We start from the raw sequence: 26,263 nt of genomic DNA, 5'->3' as shown, positions 1-26,263 counted from the left end.
GATTCTGCTCCATCTCCCTGTCATGTTGCAGAGGCATTGCCACTACTGCCCCCTGTCCTAGCCTGTTGCAACCTTTGTGTGGACAAAACACCTATTCCTCAGTCCTCCCTGTAAGGATGCAGCAACACTCCCTGCCAAATCCAGAAACTCATCACAACATCTCCAAAAACATTCCTCAGTACTTTCACAAATTTTGCAATAGCTTATCTAAATTGTAATGAAATAGTAGGGAAATGGTGTTGGAGAAATGGGATTGAAGGCCGATAAATCCCCATGGCCTGATAATCTACATTCCAGAGTACTTAAGGAAGTGGCCCTAGAAATAGTGGATGCATTGGTGGTCATCTTCCGAGATTCTATAGACTCTGGGACAGTTCTTACAGATTGGAGGGTAGCTAATGTAACCCCACTATTTAAAAATGGAGGTAGAGATAAAGCAGGGAATTATAGACCAGTCAGCCTGATGTTGGTGGTGGGGAAAATTCTAGAGTCCATTATAAAAGATTTAATAGCTGAGCACTTGGAAAACAACAGCAGAATCGGACAGTCAGCATGGATTTATGTAAGGGAAATCATGCTTGACAAATCCACTGGAATCTTTGGAGCGGGGTACCGCAGGGATTGGTGCTGGGACCCCAGCTATTCACAATATATATTAATGATTTAGATGAGGGAGCTAAATGTAATATCTCCAAATTTGCAGATGACACAAAGCTGGGTGGGAGGGTGAGTTGTGAGAAGGATGCAGAGATGCTGCAGTGTGATTTGGAAAAGCTGAGTGAATGGGCAAATGCATGGCAGATGCAGTACAATGTGGTTAAATGTGAAGTTATCCACTTTGGTAGCAAAAACAGGAAGGCAGATTGTTATCTGAATGGCAATAAATTGAGGGAGGGGAATGTGCAATGAGACCTGGGTGTCATCGTACACCAGTCACTGAAGGTAAGCATGCAGGTGCAGCAGGCAGTAAAGAAGGCAAATGGTTTGTTGGCCTTCATAGCGAGAGGATTCGAGTACAGGAGCAGGGATGTCTTGCTGCAATTATAAAGAGCCTTGGCGAGACCACACCTGGAATATTGTGTGCAGCTGTGGTCTCCTTATCTGAGGAAGGATGTTCTTGCTGTAGACGGAGTGCAGCAAAGGTTTACCAGACTGATTCCTGGAATGGCGGGACTGACATAAGAGGAAAGATTGAGTTGGTTAGGAATATAATTGCTGGAGTTCAGAAGAATGAGGGGGGATCTCATAGAAACCTTAAAATTCTAACAGGGCTAGACAGGGTAGATGCAGGGAGAGTGTTCCCGATAGTGGGGGAGTCCAGAACCAGGGGTGACAGTCTGAGGATATGGGGTAGAACATTTAGGACTGAGATGAGGAGAAAGTTCTTCACCCGGAGAGTGGTGAACCTGTGGAATTCGCTACCACAGAGAGTAGTTGAGGCCAAAACATTGTATGTTTTCAAGAAGGAGTTAGACATAGCTCTTTGGGTGAAAGGGATCAAAGGATGTGGGGAGAAAGAGGGAGCAAGCTATTGAGTTGGAAGATCAGGCATGATCATAATGAATGGTGGAGTAGGTCAAATGGTCTACTCCTGCTCTTATTTTCTATGTTTCTATGTAAATCACCTTACCTGCAAGTTATAGCTTGCCATTTAAGTAACACTGGTGGCAGATCCCTCTTGCAACTGAACAAATGTTCTTTGGTGAGTGACAAGTAAATATGTTGATGGGGATGGTGTTTTCCAAGTTTGGAATTTGTGTGTCAACTCAGCTGGAAAGGCTAATTGATATCACAGTCTAGCCAATAGGGAAGTCTCTGGCACATGTATAGTATGCCACCTGCGAGTATCCTTCCTAGCATGGGATGCAGCATGGGCCATGCCAGGAAAGGATGGAATTGATAAGCTCCCCGCCTCGGTGGGGGTGGGTGGGGTGGGGCTTCCAGCTTCTGTAACACAAGCTCCAGTCGTACTATGTAAGCCACATTTTTCGGTCTTAAATTCTTTCCATAATGCATTTAGTAAAATACATAAGTACATCACAATTTATGACAGAACCAATATCAGCAAATATGGATCCTGACTACTTATTAGAATAAAAATGAAGCTCAAGCAGCTCAGTCAGCTGAGTGCTCAAAGTCCTACCTAGAAAGTCACAAATTCATATCTCAGGGCTTCTTGCCATTCAACTTAAAATGGATTCTCACACTGAAGCAATGGTGTGGCATTTTGGGTCAAACCAGCACTGTCTAGTTCACCATGTTTAGTTGAGCGTACTGTTTGTCAGGGATGGAGCAATACTGATGTTAATCATGGAGGATTCCCTTCCTAAGAATACCCTGCTTTCAATGCATAATGATGAGTGACTAGCAAGAGGAAAATATAAAATAAAATAAGAAGAATAACACAGAGAAAAGACATGTGGCAATGCAGAAACTGAATTTTTATGTTAACTGTGTGGAATCTTTTCGGTGAGCAGCAGTATTTAAATAAGGTATAGTGAGAAGATTTGATTCTTGACAGTTTGGAAATTCAGTCCAGCTACCAGACTGTGTAATATATTCCTTTTTTTTTATTTTATCATCCGTTTTTAACTTAAGATTGGAAAATATATTGCATGGTCCAATTAAGATATTCACTTTGCACCACTTCAGTGGAGGCTTGAAGTGGCAGCAGTGACAGATACTGAAATCTTCCGGCTACCTTCCAGTTCTGCCTGATGTCCACTGAGCCTCCAACTAGGAAGGCTGACAGAAATAGAATAGGAAAATCTGACACTTCATTCGTGAGTAAAAAAGCTTCATTGGCTAATCTGCAAGAGGCAGTGGGATGGGAATTCCAGAGGATTGTATAAATCAAATGGCTGCTTTCACTGCTAAGGGAGTATCGTGAATTTAGTGGCAGAATGAGAAAAAAAAATGGGAAACAACTCTAAAAAAAATTACATCCTGATTAATGATTCAAATAATAAAATGGATCCACAAATACTGTAATATTGTGCAATAAATCAAAATCAGTAACTTTGTAACTGGTACCAGATGTGACATCCAGAATCCATATTCTCTCCTCATATCAGTTGGGTTCTCCTTACTTCCACTGCACTGCCTGAACAATGCAGTTTTGACCATTTTTGCTTCAAAGAGAAAAGGAAAACAATATTATTGATTTTTGAATTCTGTAATACATATATAATAAAAAAAATGCAGAATTGTTCAATAGAATCCAGACTTTTATTTCACTTGAGGGCAGTGCTCATGAAATTCCACTGCAGCTTGTATATTATCCTGCTTGGTCGATGCTGCCAATGTCATTTATATTTTTTCCTCAACAGATATGAGATTTTTACAACAAGTGAAGTACAAAGGCGGTTACATTCTCCAAGTCTGAATCAACGATTGGGAGTTGGATGGGGAAAAAGAGAAAACAGAATTCATCAGCCACCAAACCAAGATATTATATCACCACTGTAGTCTCTTAATTAGAATGAGATTATCTGTTTAATCTATTCATATCCTGTTGCTGATGACTTTGGCATTCATATAATAAATACAAATAACCCATTCAATGTAATTGAGCTACTGGTGAAGCTAAGAAAGAATTCTAATTGGTTGGGATCTATGCCAGTGGACTCAAATCATATTCAGGTTTTCACTGGACAATTTTCCCAGTGTTGCTCCTCCTGATTTTTCTGTATCAATGTGTAGAAATGTGAATTGTTCACACATAGGACATTTTTGATACAATGCTATTAAATAACTTGTTGTTTCTTTCTATTGGTGCTATGTTTGAAACACACTAGTGTGATGCATGTATTCAAGAAGGATGAAAAAAAAGCGACAGGAAACCACAGATCTCATAGTCTTACTTCAGTTTCATGTAAAATCATGGAATTGGATATCAGGAATGAACTCAAAGATTACCTGTGCAACAACCACAATCCAGTAAATAGCAATCAACATAGCTTTCAAAGGGGAAGATCCTGCCTGAGCAATCTGCTTGATTTCTTTGAGGATGTAGACTGTGGTAGACCCTACAAATTAGGGTAGCTACTAAATGCCTTGTGGAAGTCTGAAATTTCATATGAATGGCTACCAGTTGTAGTTAAAGCTAAAAGGATTCAGGGAACAACTTGTGAATGGACACAGAATTGGCTCAGGGGTAGATGTGCACTTGTTAGAGGAAATCACATTGGGATAGAAAGCAAGTGTGGTGTGGGATGCTCAGGGTTCCTTTTTTGGGACTGGCACTGTTTCTAATTTATATCAGTTACTTGGATTCAGAACCTAAATGCAAATTTGTCAAATTTATAAATTATACCTAAAATGTGTCCATATCTTATGAGCATGCCTACTATATGATGGCATCATTAAACATGTGATCTGACTACCACGGTGTCTGTCTCAGAGAGAGGAGCAGCAGAGAGGTCAAGCTTACAGGAGGCATCACTTTGTAAGAGGGTCAACAGGCAGGGACACCACTTTCTAGAGGAAGAGCAATGTCTTCTGAGGTTCAGGTTGTCATTTTCGGTGGTGGCTGACAGCTGCAGCGTGTCAGAAGATCTGCTGTCTTCTGGATCTGGTGCCCACACATTAGCAGCAGTTGTGAAAGTGACCACTGCCATCAGCATTTTCATCTCCAGATCTTTAAGCATACTAGAACTAGCCAGGATCAGCCAATCAGCTGAACATAAATGTGTCAGGCAGGTCATAAATGGGATGTTTTCCAGGGCCGGCAATTAAGTTAAATTTGCCTGCGATGACACCAGACAGAATGCGTAGATGATCGATTTTTGTCTCTGGGACTTCCCAAAGGCTGCAAGGCACCATCAACCACACACACGGGGCAATCTACATACCCTCAACCAGAGTATTTGTGAGCCACAAGCAGCTCGACTCTATCAATGTTCAGCTGATTGTGCAACACAAGCAAAGGTTTGTGTAGATATGTGCCAGATTGCTGGGGAGCTGCTGTGATGCTTTCATCCTTCAGCAGTCCAAGCCCTCTCAACTCTTTGAACCTAAAACCAGACTTAAAGGGTGGCGGCAAGGAGACAAATGTGATTGTTAGGGAAAGAGAATACTGCCCTTCAACTTGACTGATGAAACCAATGAAAAATGCAACCAATGAAGCCAAGAAGTGACATGGCAATCAGATGTGTGATTGTGCAAGTGATCGGGATGTTCAAGATGTGCTCCAGATCTCTGGGCAGATTTGGAGGTCCCCTTCAGCACTCAACAGCTAGACTTTCAGGAATGATCATGGTGCACTTCGCATTACACAGCAGTGAAGGTTGAGGCCACAGGAGGAACAAGGTGCTAAGCACATATCATCAGCAGAGGAATTTGAGGAGGAGGAAGAGGAAGATGGTAACCCCCATTGCAGCACTAGCTACTCACATGGTTGCCCAGGATTCTGAGGATTCCCTTATGTGAGTTTCGGTTAGTTACCACCCGTGGACCCATATAACAACCACATTTTTATGATCACTTTCCTACCACACCCCAGCAGTCAGTGTAGAGATAGAGTTGGAGCTGAAAGCACACATGTAGTTGCTGCTGAGTATATTGTAAATAAAGTTATGTTTCCACTCAAGAAGTGGGGTGGGGAGGGTGTGCAGGCCTAGAGGGGGGTGAAGGAGGTTGGGGGTGGTAGGGGAAAAAGAGATTCAGTAGGGGTGGTGCAATGGGCGAGTTGGTATAGAGCAGAAGCGTGGGTAGGGCCATGTTGGAATGTGGGGTTGAGGTGGGAGAGAACTGGAAAATTGCACCCATTGTTACAGACATGTAGTTGTGATTTTATAGATTTTGTAAACAAGCTATAGGGCAGGATTTTGAGTTTGGCATGCACACACGGCCGGTGGGCCTGGGAGCAGCCGGGAAATGTGCCGCTGCCCAGGATCGGCCCCTGACCACGATTTCACGCTGGCAAATTAACCATCAGCCAGTGTGAAGCGGGTGCTGATATGATCAGCACTGCCTGGGTTAGCGGCAGGAGGAGGGCGAGCGTTGAAGTCAGTGTAGCTGAGGGGGTGCTCTTACAGAAAGGTCCCTGAAGGCAGAGAGCTGGCTCAGGGAGCTGAAGACTTCAAAAGTATCAAATAAAGAATTTTACATCCGGAAAAAAACATGTCACCGCAACACAAGCAGTCACCTGAGCATAGACATTATAAAAATTCTGTGCATAGGTTTTGATTTTTTAACTTAATAATGGAAACCTCATCCTGCCCTTGGATGAGGTTTCCTAAAAAATGTAAAGGCCGCCTGGCTGATTTGTCCACCCACCAACAGTAACATTGGACAGGCAGTGAAAAATCTCACTTAATTGCAATGTTAATGGGCTTAATAGTCCTCTTAATTGTCAGCCGCCTGACCTTTTACAACGTCAATGTTTGTCAAGCTTCTAGAAAGCTCCAAGTAGATTGCAAATAGACATACCCACGCATGTGAAAACATTGGACATTCAATGCACATTGAAGGGGTAACAGAAACTCATTGACAATGGCTTCGCTGGAGGTGTGGATAGCTCTTTCCTTTCTCGCCAAACCTGGAAGAACAGAAGCCATTCAAGTTAATGGCTGAGGCATTTAAAAAGTTAATTACCTAAAAGAATGGATGCGACTATGCCCAGACCTGGGGCTAACCCAATACCTAATGTTGAAATATGATTTGACAGTTTTGAACAGTATAAAGTTTGGCTGAGAACAGCCATTTTGTTCAGAACCCCAGGAAGAATCGGAGAGACATCATCAGAGAGGGTTCTGGCCAAGGGAGGGCAAAGAGGAAGGTATATCAAAATCGCTTCCTCCTCTGCAATTGGAAAATCTGTGAAGGATCACCATGGCTTATCTCCCTCTTCCTTGTGTTTTGAATTTTCTTCTCCTGCAACAGGGGAAAGAACAAGTCTATGAATGGGCGCAATGGCCTGTGTTCACCGATTGATGCAGTGCATTTGGTAAGGATGACTATCAAGGAGAAACATCAACTTGCATAAGAATGAGTGAGAGCAGCTGAGGATGGATAGATTGGGATATGAGGAAATGCATAGAAAGAGCACAGTAAGTGGGTGTGAGGAGAGATGTTGTGGGGCAGACTTTCCAAGGTAGAGTTAAGGGAGAGGGCAGTGATGTGCACAACAGGATCTAGGTGAATGTGCAACTGTATGTGACTTTCCTGACTGACCCGGTTAGGTCATCAAAGCACTTTTTACAGGAAACCAGGAGTGTGGCACAACACTCCTGCAGCCAACCTCCTAGACCACCACAGCATTCTTTGTAGCAGTGGCAGGTTTCTTCCTTGCATTTTTGGAAAAGAGTATCGCTCTCTGAATCTTCAATGCCATCAGCAGTGCATCAAACGAGATATCAGGAAAGCAAGACATAGCCTCTGAGTGTCCTGAGCCCATATTCTGAAACTCCTGCCTCTGTGCCAAATCCAAACTCTTCTAAATTCCATCTTCGAATTGGCCCTTTAAACAGTGGAGTTGAGTTTGTGTCAAGCGTGTCCTCATCATGCTCATTACTGCACATATTGTACCAAACCCAAAACTAAAAGGATAATGAGGTGGCTGCATTAACATGCCACAGGCAATTCCTGAAGGCATTGCAAAGAAAAGCCACAATGTTGGTTTTTAGGTCCACGTTATGAAGGAAGAGTGAAAACACTGTAGCTTCTGTATGTTAATGATACTCTTTGAACCATAAGACCATAAGACCATAAACATCGGAGCATAAATTAGACCATTTGGCCCATCGAGTCTACTCCGCCATTCAATCATGGTTGATAAATTTTTCAACCCCATTCTCCCACCTTCTCCCCATAACCTTTGATCCCCTTACCAATCAAGACCCTATCTCGGTCTTAAATACACTCAATGACCTGGCCTCCACAGCCTTCTGTGGCAATAAATTCCATAGATTCACCACTCTCTGGCTAAAGAAGTTTCTCCTCATCTCTGTTCCAAAAGGTCTTCCCTTTACTCTGAGGCTGTGCCCTCGGGTCCTAGTCTCTCCTAATGGAAACATCTTCCTCACGTCCACTCTATCCAGGCCTTTCAGTATTCTGTAAGTAACCATTACTGGGAGGCACGTGCATGAAAATGATGATGTGGATTAGATACCAGGAGGTAGCTGGTACTGGCGACACCATGTTGCAGTATGAATCAAAACTTTCAGGAAAGATGGGGGAAAGCCAGATGGAATTTATTCTACTAAAACAGAAAGGAATTTTGGCTGAATTATGTGAAGAATTTGTATCTTATTATTAGACAGTGTAATTACAAGACTGTGGTGGGAATCTTCCAGTTCCAGAGCCCCCTATGGTGTGTTCTCCTGTGGTGGGGCCAGTGAGCCATTGAAATCCATATTCACAATAGTGGGACTGGAAAATCCCACCGGCGTGAGGGACTGGAAATTCCGGCCTATGGGTGGAATCGTCCCAGATATGCACTAAGTGCAGTAGCGGGCGGGTAAGGCGATGTTTTACCCACTGGCTGCGATGATAGGCTTTAACGCCATATTATCCCAAACCCACCGCATTACTTATGCATTCCCAGGAAACACAGCGTTTCCATGCAGGCAGGCTCTCCTTCGCCCACCATGCCATCACCTCGCCACTTCATCACTCCAGGCACCATATTTAAAGTGCAGTTGCGCGCACACATTTCAGTGCTTCCACCCATGATTATTGCAAGGAAGATGTCCATGAAAGGCAAAAAGACTGAAGCCCCCAGGTTTAATGATGTGTCACTGGAATGCCATTTGGATGCCGCAGAGGCCCGCTGCGATGTCCTCTACCCCTGCACTGGCCGCAGGATGGGCAGCGACATCACTAATCCAGCTTGGCAGATGGTGGCAGTGGTGGTCAGTGCCAATGCTGCACAGAAGAGATTGGCCATATAATACAGATAGAGGATGAATGAGCCCGTCCATGCAGCCAGGCTATGGTAACCATCTAGCACTCCAAACTTACACACTCAAGCCCATCGCACATTCACTGGCATCTCACTCACTGCGAGCTCAAGGGACATCATCACTCATTCTCACACACACACTCTCACATCTCCATCTGGCCTCATCTCCTCTGGGGACTGCCTCCTCAGCTCGAGGCCCTTGCACAGATCAACATGTGCCCCCACACACTCCCTGGGATACCCTCCTTCCCCAGTACAGCTACTGTCCTGCAGCCTTTTCCCTTGCCTGAGGCCATTTCTCCTGCTTCACCAAGCAGACCGTAGCACTGCAGCCATTGAAAAGCCACCCACATATGGCTGATCTGGTAGGTAGAGACCTACCCATGAGCCCGCCTAAAAGTGATGTGGTGCTGTCTGTGAAGCCCGTTGCTGATGACTGCAAGTGCTGACCGAAAGAAGGTAGGTAAACAAATGTCAAAGTCCCAAGAGAATTGCCGCTTGCCATGTGCATGTCGCTTATGTGCTTGTGTGAAAATCCAGCGGGGGTGGGGATGAGCCTGGCAGGCAGGCCTTATAATGATATGCTGATGTATCACTATGATGTTCCTGGTGTCCGATGGCGGGCCATGTTTCCCGCTATCAGCGGGCTGAGAGGATGATCGCAAACTGGTTTCATGCCATCGTGAAACCAATCGTGCCATATTGTCTGCTCACGCCTCTGAACACGACTGACACCGGCGGGCATGGAAAATCCTGGCCTAAGTTTCAGAAAAGTTTGCTACTTTCCTGCTTATATCTGTCTTTGGTTTAGTATTTCTCACTAAATAAGTAGGCCCAAAGATCGGCAGCACAGCAATTGTACATCCCATAACAAATGCAAAAAATTCTACTGTGCTGTGGCAGAGCTGTACTGTGAAGGCAAGAGAAAGCACAACTATAAAGAAATGAAAAGTCCTTCAATGAATGAGTTTGTGAAGCTCTATTCAAACCATGACATACAGATCTGAAGGTTCTAGGTTCAGTTCCAGGTCTATAGATGATCTGATCCCAGTTGGAGTGACAGTTCAGGAGCTATAATTGGTTGCAGTGACTGTAAGCAAGCTATAATTGGCCATCTCACACCTGGGCTGGTAAAAGAGGGAGAAAAAATCAACCGGGTCTCCTGCTCCTAACTGATATCCAGTGAGTTCTGGCAAATGCATATATGTAACTTCAGATGAGGGCAGTATCGAGTTAGACACTGATACGCCCTAACGGTTAACTGTTTCAACTCAGATATGAACAATAAGCATTTAATTAGAGAACCCAAGAATAACAGGTACTTGTGGCATAGCACTCTACTGAGAGTAAACTTCCTCGGGAGAGTAAGCAGGAAGGTATTGGGAAAAAACAATAAAAAAAACACCTGATGTCCATAATCCAATAGGAATAAGAAAACCTAATGGTTGTCTTTATCAAGAGTTTATGAGGCCAGAACGTAATATGCTACAAAAGCCATCCCATATAACTCCTCTGCACTTTCTTCTTTCATCCTTCCCAGATGTCCACAAAATTCCCTCCTCATTGCCTTTTCCTCTATGGCATACCAAAAACTCTTCAAAGCCTTCAGTCCCCCCTATCCTAGTCTCACATTTCCCATGCTTTGTGCCTACCATATTTTCTTTCTTATTGTAAAGTGTGCAGAGACAATTTTCTGCACAAGGAGTGCAAATTGTTATTCTTCTCTCTTAATGCCAAGATATTGTGCTGCAAATGTTTCTTTTCCTCTACATCTACATTATTTTGAAACGAGGGCAGGATTTTTACCTTGTTGGTCAGGCGGGCCCAGGAGTGGTCGTGCAATGGACTGCTGCCCACAATCGGGCCCCGGCTGCGATTTCATGCTGGCTGGCCAATCAACGGCCAGCCAGAGCGAAACATGCGCTGAAAACCTCAGTGTTGCTGGGGTAGAGGAGGGGGAAGGAGGGCGAGCGCGGAAATCAGCGCATGCGCATGGATGCGTTTAGTGGTGGCTCCCTGAAGGCTCAGAGCTGCCTCAGGGAACTGAAGATTTTTAACATTAAAAATAAAGTGTTCAAAAAAAAAGGAAGACATGTTCCCTCATGTGGCTCTGACAAATGAGCAGGGACATGTAAAAATGAGCTCTAAAAATTTTTGTTTTATTCTTAATTAACATCGGAAACCTCATCCCGCCTGTGGATGAGGTTTCTTCAAAAATCCAAAGGCCGCTTAGCCTATTCGCCCGCCCGCCCGCCAGCCATAAGGTAAGAGGGGTAGGGAAAAATTCTATTAAAGTAATTGATTGATGGGCTTAACAGCCCTCCACTGGTCAGCGGGTGCGCTGCTGACTCCCGTGCATGCCCACCAACCAAAATATCAAAGCGAGTGCACGATGTCAATGGGACACTATCCCGACATCATTGTGCACTATTTTTCTCCCGTTCAGATCGGGCGCGTGTGTTCCCATCAAAGGAATAATTCTGTCCTAAGACTACTAGTCTATTCCAGTCTCCCAGTCTGAAAGTGTGCAGATTTTTGTCATTGTTGAAGTAATTGCTTCTCTTGCATTTATGCGCTGAGCAAGAACGTAACAGAAGCAAAAAGGAAAAGCTAAAAGAGGAAAGTACTGAAATATTTTAATGTACAATTATTTGAGCTTGGGAGGGGGCAAATGATCTAAACTCTTTAATTTAAGCAATTTATATGCGATAAAACCTTCTGTTGCAGAGGTATTTGTTAAATAATAAAAGATGTAATGTAAACTGGTTCATGTGCTTTAGTTTTTGTAACAGAGCTCAGGGAAACAGAAACCTTCGCTTGCTAAGAAAAAGCCTAGTTTCTAAACAGACTACTTATTCCATATTTGTAGCTGACAGTGTGTGCCTAGCCTTGATGAAGCAATGCTGAATAAAATTAGTTATTGTAACCAGACATGACTGATTTCACTTCTCTATTGTGACTGTGCTTAAGAGGTGCTCTAATAAGGGAAAGATACTAAAACTGCTGCAGGAACACAACATGGAAAATGCTCCTTTCAAAGGGGAAAGCAAAAGCATGGAACTGCTTATGCCTCTTGGCCTATCCTTTCCCAAACAATCTTCAAGCTAATAAACCTCAAGCTGTCTTCCAATCACTACACCCTGGTTACCTAATCTAAGGGAAGATTTCCTTTGTATTTACAAAAAAAAAGGTTTATGACTTTGTAACATACACTGTACAGAAAGAACCCTCTCTCTTTTCTTTCTACTTTGATGGTAGAGCAAGCCTTTGGCTAAAAGGCATTCTGGCCTCTAAGCCAGAAGGTATAAGGCTACAGACAGTCCCAGCAAATGGAGACTAAAACACCTGCTCTGTATTCTGGTTGACATCCAGTAGGATACATAGTGTATTGACAATTGCATTGTGCACTTTGTTCTTTTAGGACTATGATATCTTTATACCAGAAGAGGGAGTCTAGAAGGAGAATAAAGGAATCCATGCTTTAACGGTATGTGCCCTGAATGCTCAACCACTTTGCTTGCGTTTGTCATTCACCAGCAAACTTAACAATAAAGACCAATATCACCAGAAGGATGCCGAGTATGCATACCAAAACAAAAGGGTGAGAGAATGTAGAATGTAGGGTTGGATGACTCAAATATACTTCTGTGATCGCCTTTGGACACAGCAACCAGCCATTGGCTGCTCGTAAGTAAGTGATCTCAGATACGGGAGCATCTGACTATGTCATGGGAGACAACATGTTTAACAAGCTACAGAACTGCCCCATTCTCTGCAAACCAGGAATTATGGAATTTTCCCTTATAACAGTGACAATCCACTGAAGGTTCTTAGGGCTTTTGAAACATCAGTTTCTTTCAAAGACACTAGAACAAATATTACATTCTTTGTCATATCTGGTGAATGTGACACACTTCTCAGTTTCCTCACAGCAACAGATCAGATCTGCACATAATTGCAGTTACATACACATGCCAATAACGTCCTTGAATTGTATGCTAATCGCAGCACTGGTATCAGCTGCAGTAGACCCTAAAGTGCCCCCAGTCATGCATTAACAACAACGAATACAGAATTTGTCAGATGTCAGAAATCAGGCCGGGAAGGAACTTCAGTACTTACTTGACCTTGACTTTATTGAGAAAGCTAGGGATGAGCCTAGCCCTTGAGTCTCATCCATACAAGTCATCAAGAAAATTAAGATTGAGAACCGGGTTAGAATCTGTGTTGATATATGGTTACCAAACCTAGCCGTATAAGAAGAAAGGCACTTGAAAACAAAAACCAATCATAGAAAAAGTGAATGGTGCTAAACATATCGTTAAACTTGACTTCAATCCAGGTTACCATCAAATTGCTTAGCTGTTCTGTAATTTCTGAGCTGTCTATAACCATTTCATTACTACCTAGTTTGGAATCTTTAACCAATGCAAATTTGACCACTTTATACTGGATTTCTAAATTCTGCATTTATAGATGTGCACTCTTTTTAGTGATTTCTGTACATGGAGTCCTTTCTTGCAAAAGAATCAAGGTATCTTACAGTATTCTCCACTCACGTTGAACTTTATCAGTGCAAGAGGCTCAACTTCGGAGTGAATTCAGTAGCTGAGGTATATCAGCAAATGATTCAGCCTGCGTTTCAAGGACTTGAAGGCACATTGAACATAAGTGATGACATTCTCATCTATTGTTGCACTGATAATGAACTCGAGACATGCCTAAATGCATGCATACAATGTCAGGGAGGATGGAACTTCACCTTGAATAAAGACAAGTGCCTGTTCAATGAAAGCAGAATTAAATTCTTTGGCCTTGTGTTCAGCAGTGAAGGTATCACCTGATCCATGGAAAGTTGAAGCCATTGCAAATGTTGTGAATCCTATAAATGTGCAGGAAATCTGGACCCTGCCAGAATTCACTTGCTGTAGTCGCTTCATTCCTCCTGTCCTTGCTATGGTGCCTGCCCCCTGTGTGATCTGAAAAAAGAGACCACAAAGTTGCAGTGAACTAAACCACAGAAACAGACTGTACACCAGATCAAGCAACAGCTGTCAGCAAGTTGCACAAATGCCCATTTTGACCCTGGGAAAGCCACCCAATGAGTTGTGGATGCAAGCTAGGTGCAGTTCTCATGCAGAAAGAAAAGAACAAGTAACTCATTAATCGTAGTGATGGCAAGCAGATTGCTAATGCCTATAAAGCAACATTATTCGCAAACAGAGAAATAAGTACTCGGAATCACTTGGGTATCTTACACTTTCATCCCTAATTATATGGAAGCGAGTTTAAAGTAATAACCGACCAGTGGCCACTAATAAGTTTGTGCAACAATCCACATAGCAAGCCACCTACTTGGATAGAGTGCTGGTTCCATGTTGAGTATCAGCCAGGCAAGCTCAACTCAATGGGTTATCCTTCACAACATCCTTTGTCAACAGTTAGCTCTACTAGTTGTTAAGAAAAGGTTGCCAGGCAACCTGTTAACTACATAAACCTAAACATGGTACCAAAGTTGCTCAAACTAGCTGACATTGAAATGACAACAATATGAGACATTGCAACTATGTATGATGGCTATTGAATCACAAAACTGGAGAGACAAGATTGAGAGAGCGTTTACAAGTGAAATCACTCACTCACTACAACGTCTTCACAATGTTTGAAATGATCTCACCATTACAACCAAATCTGACCTTGTGTTACACAACAACTGCATTGTAATTCCACAATCATTGAGGGAATGTGTTGTCAATATAGCATCTGAAGGTCACCAAACCACTTGCTTTGTCAAAACCAAACAACTCCTTCAGGAAAAGGTGTGGTTCCCAGGAATAGACCGCATGGTAGAGCATAAAATCGATCAGTGTTTGCTATGTCAAGCAACTACAGTGTCAAATCTTCATGATCCGCTCAACATGTCTGAGCTACCCTGCAGAGCTAATAATCAACATGCATATCACATCACAGAAATATTAGGGAACCAAGGGTCTAGTGCGAGGGAGGAATTGAAGAAAATCAGTATTAGTTAAAAAAATGGTGCTAGAGAAATTAATGGGGTTAAAGGCTGAAAAAGCCCCAGGGCCTGATGAACTACATCCCAGATCCCAGAGTACTAAAGGAAGTGGCCCTGAAAATATTGGATGTATTGGTGATCATCTTCAAAACTCTATAGACTCTGGAGCAGTTCCTACAGATTGGAGTGTGGCAAATGTAACCCCACTATTTAAAAAAGGAAGGAGAGAAAAAGCAGATAATTGCAGGCCAGTTAGCCCAACATCAGTCGTGGGGAAAATGCTAGAGTCTATTATAAAAGATATGGTAACAGAACACTCGGAAAGCATTAACGGATTTAGGCAAAGTTAGCAGGGGTTTATGAAAGGGAAATCATGTTTAAATAATCTACTGGAGTTTTTTGAGGATGTAACTAGTAGAATAGATAAGGGAGAACCATTGGATGTGGTGTACCTCGATTTCAAACAGGCTCTTGATGAGGTCCCACATAAGAGGCTAATGGGCAAAATTAAAGCGCATATGACTGGATGTATTTACTGGCATGGATTGAGAATTGGTTGACTGGAAACAAAGAGTGGGAATAAATGGGTCTTTTTCTGGATGGCAGTCACTAGTGGTGTACTGCAAGGATCAGTGCTTGGGCCCCAGCTAATCACAATATTTATAAATGACTTGGATGAGAAAACCAAATGCAATATTTCCAAGTTTGCTGATGACACAAAACTGGGCTGTGTTGTGAGTTGTGAAGAGGATACAAGGAGGCTTCAGAGCGATTTCAACAAGTTGTGTGTGTGGGAAGATACATGGTAGATGCAGTATAATGTGCATAAATGTGAAGGTATATGCTTTGGTGTGAAAAACAGAAAGGCAGAGTGTTATTTAAAGTCTGATGTATTGGGAAATATAGGTGTACAAAATGACCTGGGTATCCTTGTACACCAGTCAATGAAAGCAAACAGGCAGGTGCAGCAAGCAATTAGGAAGGCAAGTGATATGTTGGCCTTCATTGCAAGAGGATTTGAGTTCAGAAATAGGGATGCCTTACTGCAGTTATGCAAGGCCTTGGTGAGACCACACCTGGAGTATTACATGCAGTTTTGGTCTCCCTACCTAAGAAAAGATATACTTGCCATAGAGGGAGTGCAACAAAGGTTCACTAAGCTGATACCGGGGATGGCAGGACTGTCGTATGAGGAGAGATTGGTTTGACTGGGCCTGTATTCACTAGAGTTTAGAAGAATGAGAGGGGATCTGATTGAAATGTATAAAATTCTAAAAGCGCTAATCAGACTAGATGCAGTGAGGATGTTTCCCCTGGTTGGGGATTCTAGAACCAGGGGCCACAGTCTCAGGATACAGAGCAGGCCATTTAGGACTGAGATGAGGAAAAATTTCTTTACTCAGAGGGTGGTCAACTTTTGGAATTCTCTACCATAGAAGGCTGTGAAGGCCAGGTCACTGAGTATATTCAGTAAAGAAACTGATAATATTTTGGATATTAGGGGCATCAAGGGGTGTAGAAAGATAGTGGGAATATGGCATTGAGATAGAGGATCAGCCATGATCATATTGAATGGTCAAGTAGGCTCGAAGGGCCAAATGGCCTAATCCTGCTCCTAGTTTCTCTGTTAACATGAATGTGATAGGGAACGGAAGGATTGAATGAAAGTACATGTAGAGTGAAGCAAACAACACCTGATGATACCCAGCCATTTGTTGTGACCAGCACAAAAGGATCAATGATTACAGCTAAGCATGGTTCACAAATCATCATTCTTCAAAGCACTGAAAATGCCATTCGTAAGCACTGAATCCAATTTAGACTTTGACATCTCACATGAAGAACATGCGTTAAATGCGACCACACCTGATTTCAGGGGTGATATCCTACTCATGAGAGAAGATGTGCACCGTACTTAGGTGCTTATACATCAAGGTGAACAAGTTAGTTGGTGAACATATCTTTCTTCTCATTGTACATGACTGATTGCATTGTTAAATTAGTAGAAAAGTTAGAATGTGTAATAATGTTCATGGTGAAGTTGAATGTTCACAGCATTTTTAAGTTTATTGTGTACAATTTTGGAAGCAACCGATTTAAACACACTATGGGCGGAATTTTACACCAGTGGGATTTTACTATCCCGCCGAAGCCAATGGACTTTTGAGTGGCTTGCCGCATTTTATGGCCCTGCCCCCGCTGTGATGGGGCAATAAGATTCCGCCCTATTCTCTCATTTAAAGGGAAGGGATATAATGCTTTGAGAATTGCATTATGTACTTTGTCCACCCAAGGCAAGTGGAGAAACTTAAACAATGCATGACCTAACTGAAAACCGAAGCTGAAAAGGAAACAGAAAAGGGAAACAGAAAGGAAACTGACTCTCCCAGTAAGGAAAAAAACACTGAACCTAAGGTTTAGAAGCCAAAACTTCTGGGCAGATTGAAACTGGTTGAGCTATATAAAGGGAAACAGAGCCATCCAAGTAGTAGTTGCAGGTTGGAACTGGTGTATGCAGTTTTCAGCTCACTGAGAAAAGATAGCCAAAGTAAATAACAGTTACATAGATCATAAGACTATAAGACCATAAAACATAGGAGCAGAAATTAGGCCATTCGGCCCATCAAGTCTGCTCCGCCATTCAATCATGGCTGATAAGTTTCTCAACCCCATTCTCCCGCCTTCTCCCTGTAGCCTTTGATCCCCTTACCAATCAAGAATCTATCTATCTCGATCTAAGGCCTGCACTATAAGCAGAATAAAAAACTCACTTAATGTGGGTGAGGCTTAATCTCAGTTTGAATTTTGTGAGGGAACAGAAGCTATAAAATTGCCAAGTTTTAAATAAGTGGAAGAGTCTACAGGAGTCCCCATGCAGCACTGTGGCAAAGAAAGCAGCATGCACTTGGCTACCTGAACTTGAAGGGGAACATGGGGGCGAGTGCACACAACCTTGCAAAGTGCTCATGGGCATTGCCCAGAGGACATCAAGGAAGAGGCGTTGTGCACTGGGTGGGGAGCACAGGCGAGTCGCTTTTTCCTGGCTGGCTTTCAGTGGGGTACTGGGGCAAGGGCTCCAATGTGGGTCAGACTGCTGGTGGACAGGGGAGGGTGGTTGGGGACAAGACAGCTCAGTGAAGGAAATACTCAAGCACATTCTGGGGGCTGGGGGCAACTGGGGGCAAGGCAGCTTAGACTGAAGGAAATATTCAAGGTTGTGCCGGGTGGGGGGAGTGGGGTGGTGGTGGTGGGGGGGTGTGACGGTGAGGGAAGTGGCCACGGACTTAGAAAATCTTGTGAAAAGTGAACATTCTTCCGCAGTTGAGACCGTTCCGCTGCAGCTCTATTGACATGCTTGGAGTCGGGCATCTGAAGATTTTCTGCCCACTCACACAACACGAAAGTGTGAAAGTGCCACTAACTGCTCCAGAACTTTTCAATCCTTGGGCGCAGACTGTAAATTAATGAGCATTTTAGGGGACAGAAGAGCAATTGGCTGACTGGGCAAGTTCTACAATCCCCTTGTGACAGGTGGTCATGGCACAGTCAGTGGTGGAGGCACTCACAACCCCTTACAATGTCTTTATTAAGGTTTGGACCAGTATCCATTATGGTTCAAGCTAACAGCACAGCCTTGCAGTGCGGGTTAGGAGAATGCCTGCGCCTGAGCTGAGAGCACAGTATGCAGTCCAATGGCCGAAGCTGCAGCCAATCGGTGAAGTAGAGTGGGGCGGAGGTGAGTTGGGTTTTGGACATAGAATGAGTGCACTACACAATCTCCATCCAAGTGATGGCCAGCACACTCCTGCATGCATGAAGGGGTCTTCAGACTTAACCAAGAGAGGTTCTTAGTACACCTATGCTTAACCCACACATCTCTCTCTTTAATCCTGTAGGAAGAGCCTGGTGATTTAATGGTATGCCTCATGGCTTACAGCGACCAGAGAAGAAGAATAGTGCAGTATAGATGACTGGCTCAGCAAAGGGAGGAGAACCTCCCTCAAGATGAAGAGGCAGCAGGGCCTGCTGCACACGCAGTTGTAGGTCACAGTGAACTGTCGTTCATAGGCGCCTCGCTAGATGCAGAGTCTATAGATGGCATTTTTCATTCCTGCAGATGACCAAGAATCAGTGTTGCCAAAGACTGTGCATGTCTAGGGAACTGGTTGGTCACATATGCCCCCTGCTGCAGGATTTGGGGTCATGTGGACATGGAGGGCATCCATTGCCAGTGGCTGTCAAAGTGACCTCGGCTCTCAATGTTTACGCTAGTGGCTCCTTCCAGGGCTCCACTGGTGACATGTGCAGGATTTCACAAGCCTCCATGCACAAGTGTATCCAGGAGGTCACGGACGCTATCTTTGTGAAGGCACAGACCTTTGTGCATTTTGCCTGGGATCAGAAAAGCCAGGAAGCAAGAGCGCTGGGATTTGTGCATAGCTCTGATTTTCCACAGGTGCAGGGTACCATCAACTGCACTCATGTGGCACTTAAATCTCCAATGGCAATAAGCAGTCAACTACATTAGCTGCAAGGGCTTCCACTCGCTGAATGTTCATTCTGTGTGCAACCACCACAAACGCATCTTTCAGGTCTGCGTATGATTCACAGGGAGCGACCAAGACTCCTACATCCTTAGCAGGTCTCAAATCCCTAACATCATACAGGGAGGCCCCAGGGTTAGCTGTTCATCAGCCACAGAGGGTGTGGCTGAAGAAGCCCATGCGGCGGTCTCAGGCTGCAGCAGAGCAATGGTATAACGAGCCTCATGCTGCAACCCAGACTTTGGTGGAATGCAGTGGAGTGCTGCAATGCAGTCTCTATAGGGTGTTGCACATCATCGTCACTTGCTGTGCTCTACACAACCTGGCGCTGCAACAGGGGTGGTGGGGGGGGAGGACCTGGCTGAGGAGGATATGGAGGAGCTGCAAGCATCCTCCGTTGAGAAGGACCTCGAAGGGATGACGATGATGAGATCCTCAAAGGCGAGGTTCCTGGCGATGATGCCATGAGACTGGCCAGACAAGGTAGTGTTATGGCACAGCTGATGGTAAATACTGAGCTGCTCAAATCCCAAAGGGAAACTTGAAACAACTGCCAAAACTGTTCTGTAATTTGTATATATTTCAAGATGTAGGCTTTGAATTTAGTAAAAAGAAGGCCACCAAGTCTTATAAGTATTTTACAAAACTAAATTAAACATTTATTAAAAGAAGAAATGACCTTAAGTGCATACCTACATCTATAAGTTACTACTATGATAACTTCTAAATCCCCTAATTAATCTAACCCCAGTTACAACTCGGTTCATAAAACACATAGATTTAAACAGACCCAGGCAAAGCACACACCCTGGACAGTCGAATTCAAAGGGAGTTTTCTCAGCTTCAGTTCCTTGTAGGCAGCAACTTGAGGCTTAGATGCTGGAGGCTTCACACTTATGTTAGATGTTAGAAGGCCTGCTTTTATACACAACCTTCTCTCCTTTATTTATATTTTCCCCTTTGAGTCCAAATTTCCATTGTTTCACTAAGGTAAAAGCAAAAAACTGCTGATGCTGGAAATCTAAACAAAAATAAAAATACCTGGAAAAACTCAGCAGGTCTGACAGCATCTGCAGAGAGGAGCACAGTTAACGTTTCGAGTCCGTATGACTCTTCAACAGAACTAAGTAAAAATAGAAAAGAGGTGAAATATAAACTGATTTAAGGGGGGAGGGGGGTGGTGGGACAGGTAGAGCTGGATAGAGGGCCAGTGATAGGTGGAGATAGCCAAAAGATGTCATAGACAAAAGGACGCAGAGGTGTTGAAGGTGGTGATATTATCTAGGGAACGTGCTAATAGGTGACATTAAGCAGGACGAGCAAGGTACATATAGCCCTAGTGGGGGTGAGGTGGGGGAAAGGGATCGAAATAGGCTAAAAGGTAGAGATAAAACAATGGATGGAAATACATTTAAAAATAATGGAAATAGGTGGGAAATGAAAAATCTATATTAATTATTGATAAAAAGGGGGGATCGGAAAGAGGGTGGGGATGGAGGAGAGAGTTCATGATCTAAAATTGTTGAACTCAATATTCAGTCCAGAAGGCTGTAAAGTGCCTAGTTGGAAGATGAGGTGCTGTTTCTCCAGTTTACGTTGAGCTTCACTGGAACAATGCAGCAGGCCAAGGACAGACATGTGGGCATGAGAGCAGGGTGGAGTGTTGAAATGGCAAGTGAATGGGAGGTCTGGGTCATGCTTGCAAGCAGCGGCGGTGGGTCCGGCAGATCAACGCATAAAATGACATGTGACGACATCAGGCGTGGGTCTCGACATAATTGTGCTGTCTTGCGGTGTTTTGTTTGGCTGCGCACCCGCCAATATATAAACGGCCTATTAAGGCCATTAAGGAAGTAATTAATGTGATTGTTAATGCTGCCTGTCTAACCTTACAGTTGGCAGGCAGGTGAAAAGGCCAAGCGGCCTTCACATTTTTTTAGGAAACCTCATCCACGAGTGGGATGAGGTTTCCTAAAGCTTTTATTAATTAAATAAACATTTTTTCCAAAATATAAAAAACATGTCCCATCTCATGACATAGTCACATGAGGGGACATGTGTAGTTAAATTTTCCAACCAGTTATTTATTTATTTATTTCAAAAGCCTTTCAACCTCACTGAGGCATGGGGTTGCCTTAAATGACCTGCCTGTATAAAATGGTGGTGCGGAGCTGATCGCAGGTGGCGGGCGGCTCCGTGACCACCTCTGCCCGTTCCCGCTGAGCCCGCCTGCCGACTGAAAAATTCAGGCCACTGTTTCTTAACTTCTCCTGGCTAGGTGCAACATTTCACCCCTCTTTTGAATTCAAATCTAGTCTGTTTATTTAAAAACGCAAATGCACCCTTCACACCCCACATTCTAAAACTTCCCCCGTGTTTACCTTTTTAAAATTTCAAACCTACTTACCTCCTTATACATCAAAGCCTTCAGAACAGCTACCTTTAATTCAATTAAGTCACATGCACACACACACACACACACACACACACACATACAGACACACACACGCATATTGATACAGACCCCATTATTGCTCTATTTTACATTAAATTCCAATAACATTATGATTTTTTTTTCTGACAGCAAGCACACTCGGGAGGCCCCCATTGTCACAAAATTCATAGAGGATGATGTTGAGATACAGTGAGGGCGGTCCTGACATCCTCACCTTGCATCTGTGAACATTTGATTCCTGTGTGGCTGATGGCAGCACACATACCCTCAGTGCTCAGGCTCATGTCATGGAGATACAGCAGAGACCCTAATAGTCACTAGATTCCAGGAGGATGATGACGACATATAGTGAGGATACCCCATAGATCTTCACATAGCCTCTGTGAATTTCTGACCCCGTCTGGCTGGGGGCAGCTTGCTTACACTCTGTGATAAGCTTCATATCATGGAGATGCAGCTGTGTAACCTTAAATGCACTTGATCCTTTGTCAGCCTTCAGCATCTGTTCCCTTCAGGAGCACACCATCACCATTCTCAGGCTCTGAAGAAGTGGACAGAGGGGCAGCCCCACCTCGAAGGTGTTGAGAGTACACACAGAGAATGACGGAACTCTGTGATGCTTGTCCATGACATCCTGGCAGCAATGACAAGCACCTTTGAGGTGCAGGCATCAGTAATGTGTCAGTTGAGTGTGAAGCAAGGCCATCACTTTGATCTGAATGTTACACACTGCACAGGGAAGAGGCCCTGGACTGAGATACCTGCCTATCTTGTGCAGGAGCCAAGGTTCCACATCTGAGTGACACAACACTGCTCGTCATAACAAGGAGCCATAGGCAAGGAGACATTTCTTGGGAGTTTATTTACAATAATGAATATTATGTACAAGTGATTCACATGCATGCCCATATTATGCAACTACATCTTAATCTTCGATGCAGCTCTCCCCCGTGGGGGGTAGCGGCTATTGTCAGAGAGCCACTGCTCAGGAATCCGCCCCTCCGTCCTTTTCACTGGTTGGCGGAGAGGAGGGCTGTGGCCGCAGGGGTGACAAGGATCGGGGACGTGCTGGGTGGCGGAGGACTGGGCTGGATGCTCCCGCAGGAGTTGGCGCATCGCGCGTCTGTGAGTGTCCAGGTCGCAGCTGATGCCATCCAAGACCTGAGAACGATCGTGCTCGGACCCAATGTAATTTTAGGTCTTGAGGTGGCCCAGGTGCTCGGTGGTCTTCCGTCTGAGCGTTCCCCTGTTCGGACGGAATTCCACATTGGCCCCAAGCCCCGAACCCTCCCTCGGGTGCTGGTGCCCCGCAATATGAGCCGCCTCGGGGACATGCCCTCTGTGCCTTTTGGCACGGCAAAGAGGAGCTTTTTGTACGGACTGCTGCTGCACACCTTCCATTTTCTCGCCCTTGTCCGCCACCCGGACACACCCTGGCGTGCCTTGTTGCCCTCCGGCGGCGGAGGCCCCCGATGGGAGGCCCTCTATGGAGGTATCCTCCCCCTTTCTATCGGGGACCTGGGTTGGAGGGTGTTGCATGCAGCAGTCCCCTATAATAGGAGAATGCATAGGTTCACGGACTCTCAGGACACATGCCCTTTTTGTGGTCTTGTGGAGTCTGTGGACCATGCATATATAGGGTGTGGTAGGCTGCACTCCCTTTTTAGTTATTTGAAAAACCTTTTATTGATGTTTTGTTTGCACTTCAGCCCCACGCTCCTGATCTATGGGCACCCGGTGCGGAAGTGGGTCGGGAAGGAGGAGGACCTCCTCGTGAACCTGCTCCTGGGCCTGGCCAAGTTGGCCATTAACAGGTCCAGGCAGCGGGCGATCGACGGGGGAGTCCCGCCCGATTGTTTATCCCTCTTCCGCGGCTACATTCGCGGCCGGATGTCCCTGGAGAGGGAGCACACGGTGTCAGCCGGCACTCTCGAGGCCTTCCATGCCCGGTGGGCACCGCGGGGACTGGGGTGTTTTGTTGACCCCTTTAATCACATTTTGATTTAAAGTTTGTAAGTTTCCTTTAAACTTTGTTCTTGGTTTTACAGCTGACCTGAATTAGGGGCTGTGCCTGATTTATCCCAATTTTGTTAATTTGGTTTTATTGGTTTTAACTCAAAAGAGTTACATCTTAATCGTCGATGCAGCTCTCCCCTGTCAGGAGTAGCGGCTATCGTCAGAGAGCCGCTGCTCAGGAATCCGCCACTCCGTCCCTTTCAATGGTTGGCGGAGAGGAGGGCTGTGGCTGCAGGGCTGACTAGGATCGTGGACGTGCTGGGTGGCGGAGGACTTGGCTGGATGCTCCTGCAGGAGTTGGCGCGTCGCGCGTCTGTGAGTGTCCAGGTCGCAGCCGATGCCATCCAAGACCTGAGAACGGTCGTGCTCGGACCCAATGTAATTTTAGGTCTTGAGGTGGCCCAGGTGCACGGTGGTCTTCCGTCTGAGCGTTCCCCTGTTCGGACGGAATTCCACATTGGCCCCAAGCCCCGAACCCTCCCTCGGGTGCTGGTGCCCCGCAATATGAGCCGCCTCGGGGACATGCCCTCTGTGTCTTTTGGCACGGCAAAGAGGAGCTTTTTTTACAGACTGCTGCTGCACACCTTCCATTTTCTCGCCCTTGTCCGCCACCCGGACACGCCCTGGCGTGCCTTGTTGCCGTCTGGCGGCAGAGGCCCCCGATGGGAGGCCCTCTATGGAGGTGTCCTCCCCTTTTCTATCAGGGACCTGGGTTGGAGGGTGTTGCATGCAGCAGTCCCTGATAACCGTACAATGCATAGGTTCACGGACTCCCAGGACACCTGCCCTTTTTGTGGTCTTGTGGAGTCCATGGACCATGCTTATATAGGGTGTGGTAGGCTGCACTCCCTTTTTTGTTATTTGAAAAACCTTTTTTTAATGTTTTGTTTGCACTTCAGCCCCACGCTCCTGATCTATGGACACCCGGTGCGGAAGGGGATCTGGAAGGAGGAGGACCTCCTCGTGAACCTGCTCCTGGGCCTGGCCAAGTTGGCTATTAACAGGTCCAGGCAGCGGGCGATCGACGGGGGAGTCCCGCCTGATTGTTTGTCCCCCTTCCGCGGCTACGTTCGCGGCCCGGTGTCCTTGGAGAGGGAGCATGCGGTGTCTACCGGCACTCTCGAGGCCTTCCGTGCTCGGTGGGCACCGCGGGAACTGGGGTGCTTTATTGACCCCTTTTATCACATTATGGTTTAAAGTTTGTAAGTTTCCTTTAAACTTTGTTCTTGGTTTTACAGCTGACCTAAATTAGGGGCTGTGCCTGATTTATCCCAATTTTGTTAATTTAGTTTGATTGTTTTTAACTCATAAGAGTTACATCTTAATCTTCGATGCAGCTCTCCCCCGTCAGGAGTAGCGGCTATCGTCAGAGAGCCGCTGCTCAGGAATCCGCCCCTCCGTCCTTTTCAATGGTTGGCGGAGAGGAGGGCTGTGGCCGCAGGGGTGACCAGGATCGGGGACGTGCTGGGTGGCAGAGGACTGGGCTGGATGCTCCCACAGGAGTTGGCGCGTCGCGCGTCTGTGAGTGTCCAGGTCGCAGCCAATGCCATCCAAGACCTGAGAACGGTCGTGCTCGGACCTGATGTAATTTTAGGTCTCGAGGTGGCCCAGGTGCTCGGTGGTCTTCCTGCTGAAAGTTCCCCTGTTCGGACAGAATTCCACATTGGCCCCAAGCCCCGAACCCTCCCTTGGGTGCTGGTGTCCCGCAATATGAGCCGCCTCGGGGGCATTCCCTCTGTGCCTTTTGGCACGGCAAAGAGGAGCTTTTTGTACGGACTGCTGCTGCACACCTTCCATTTTCTCGCCCTTGTCCGCCGCCCGGACACGCCCTGGCGTGCCTTGTTGCCGTCCGGCGGAGGAGGCCCCCGATGGGAGGCTTTCTACGGAGGTGTCCTCCCCCTTTATATTGGGGACCTGGGTTGGAGGGTATTGCATGCAGCAGTCCCTTATAATCGAAGGATGCACAGGTTCACGGCCTCCCAAGACACCTGCCCTTTTTGTGGTCTTGTGGAGTCCGTGGACCATGCTTATATAGGGTGTGGTAGGCTGCACTCCCTTTTTAGTTACCTGAAAAACCTTTTATTAATGTTTTGTTTGCACTTCAGCCTCACGCTCCTGATCTATGGACACCCAGTGCGGAAGGGGTTCGGGAAGGAAGAGGACCTCCTCGTGAACCTGCTCCTGGGCCTGGCCAAGTTGGCTATTAATAGGTCCAGGCAGCGGGCGATCGACAGGGGAGTCCCGCCCGAATGTTTATCCCTCTTCCGCGGCTACGTTCGCGGCCGAGTGTCCTTGGAGAGGGAGCACGCGGTGTCTGCTGGCATTCT

This window comes from Carcharodon carcharias, chromosome 7 (genome assembly GCF_017639515.1).
Source record: "Carcharodon carcharias isolate sCarCar2 chromosome 7, sCarCar2.pri, whole genome shotgun sequence".
NCBI lineage: Eukaryota > Metazoa > Chordata > Chondrichthyes > Lamniformes > Lamnidae > Carcharodon > Carcharodon carcharias.
Note: the sequence above shows the minus strand (reverse complement) of the source record.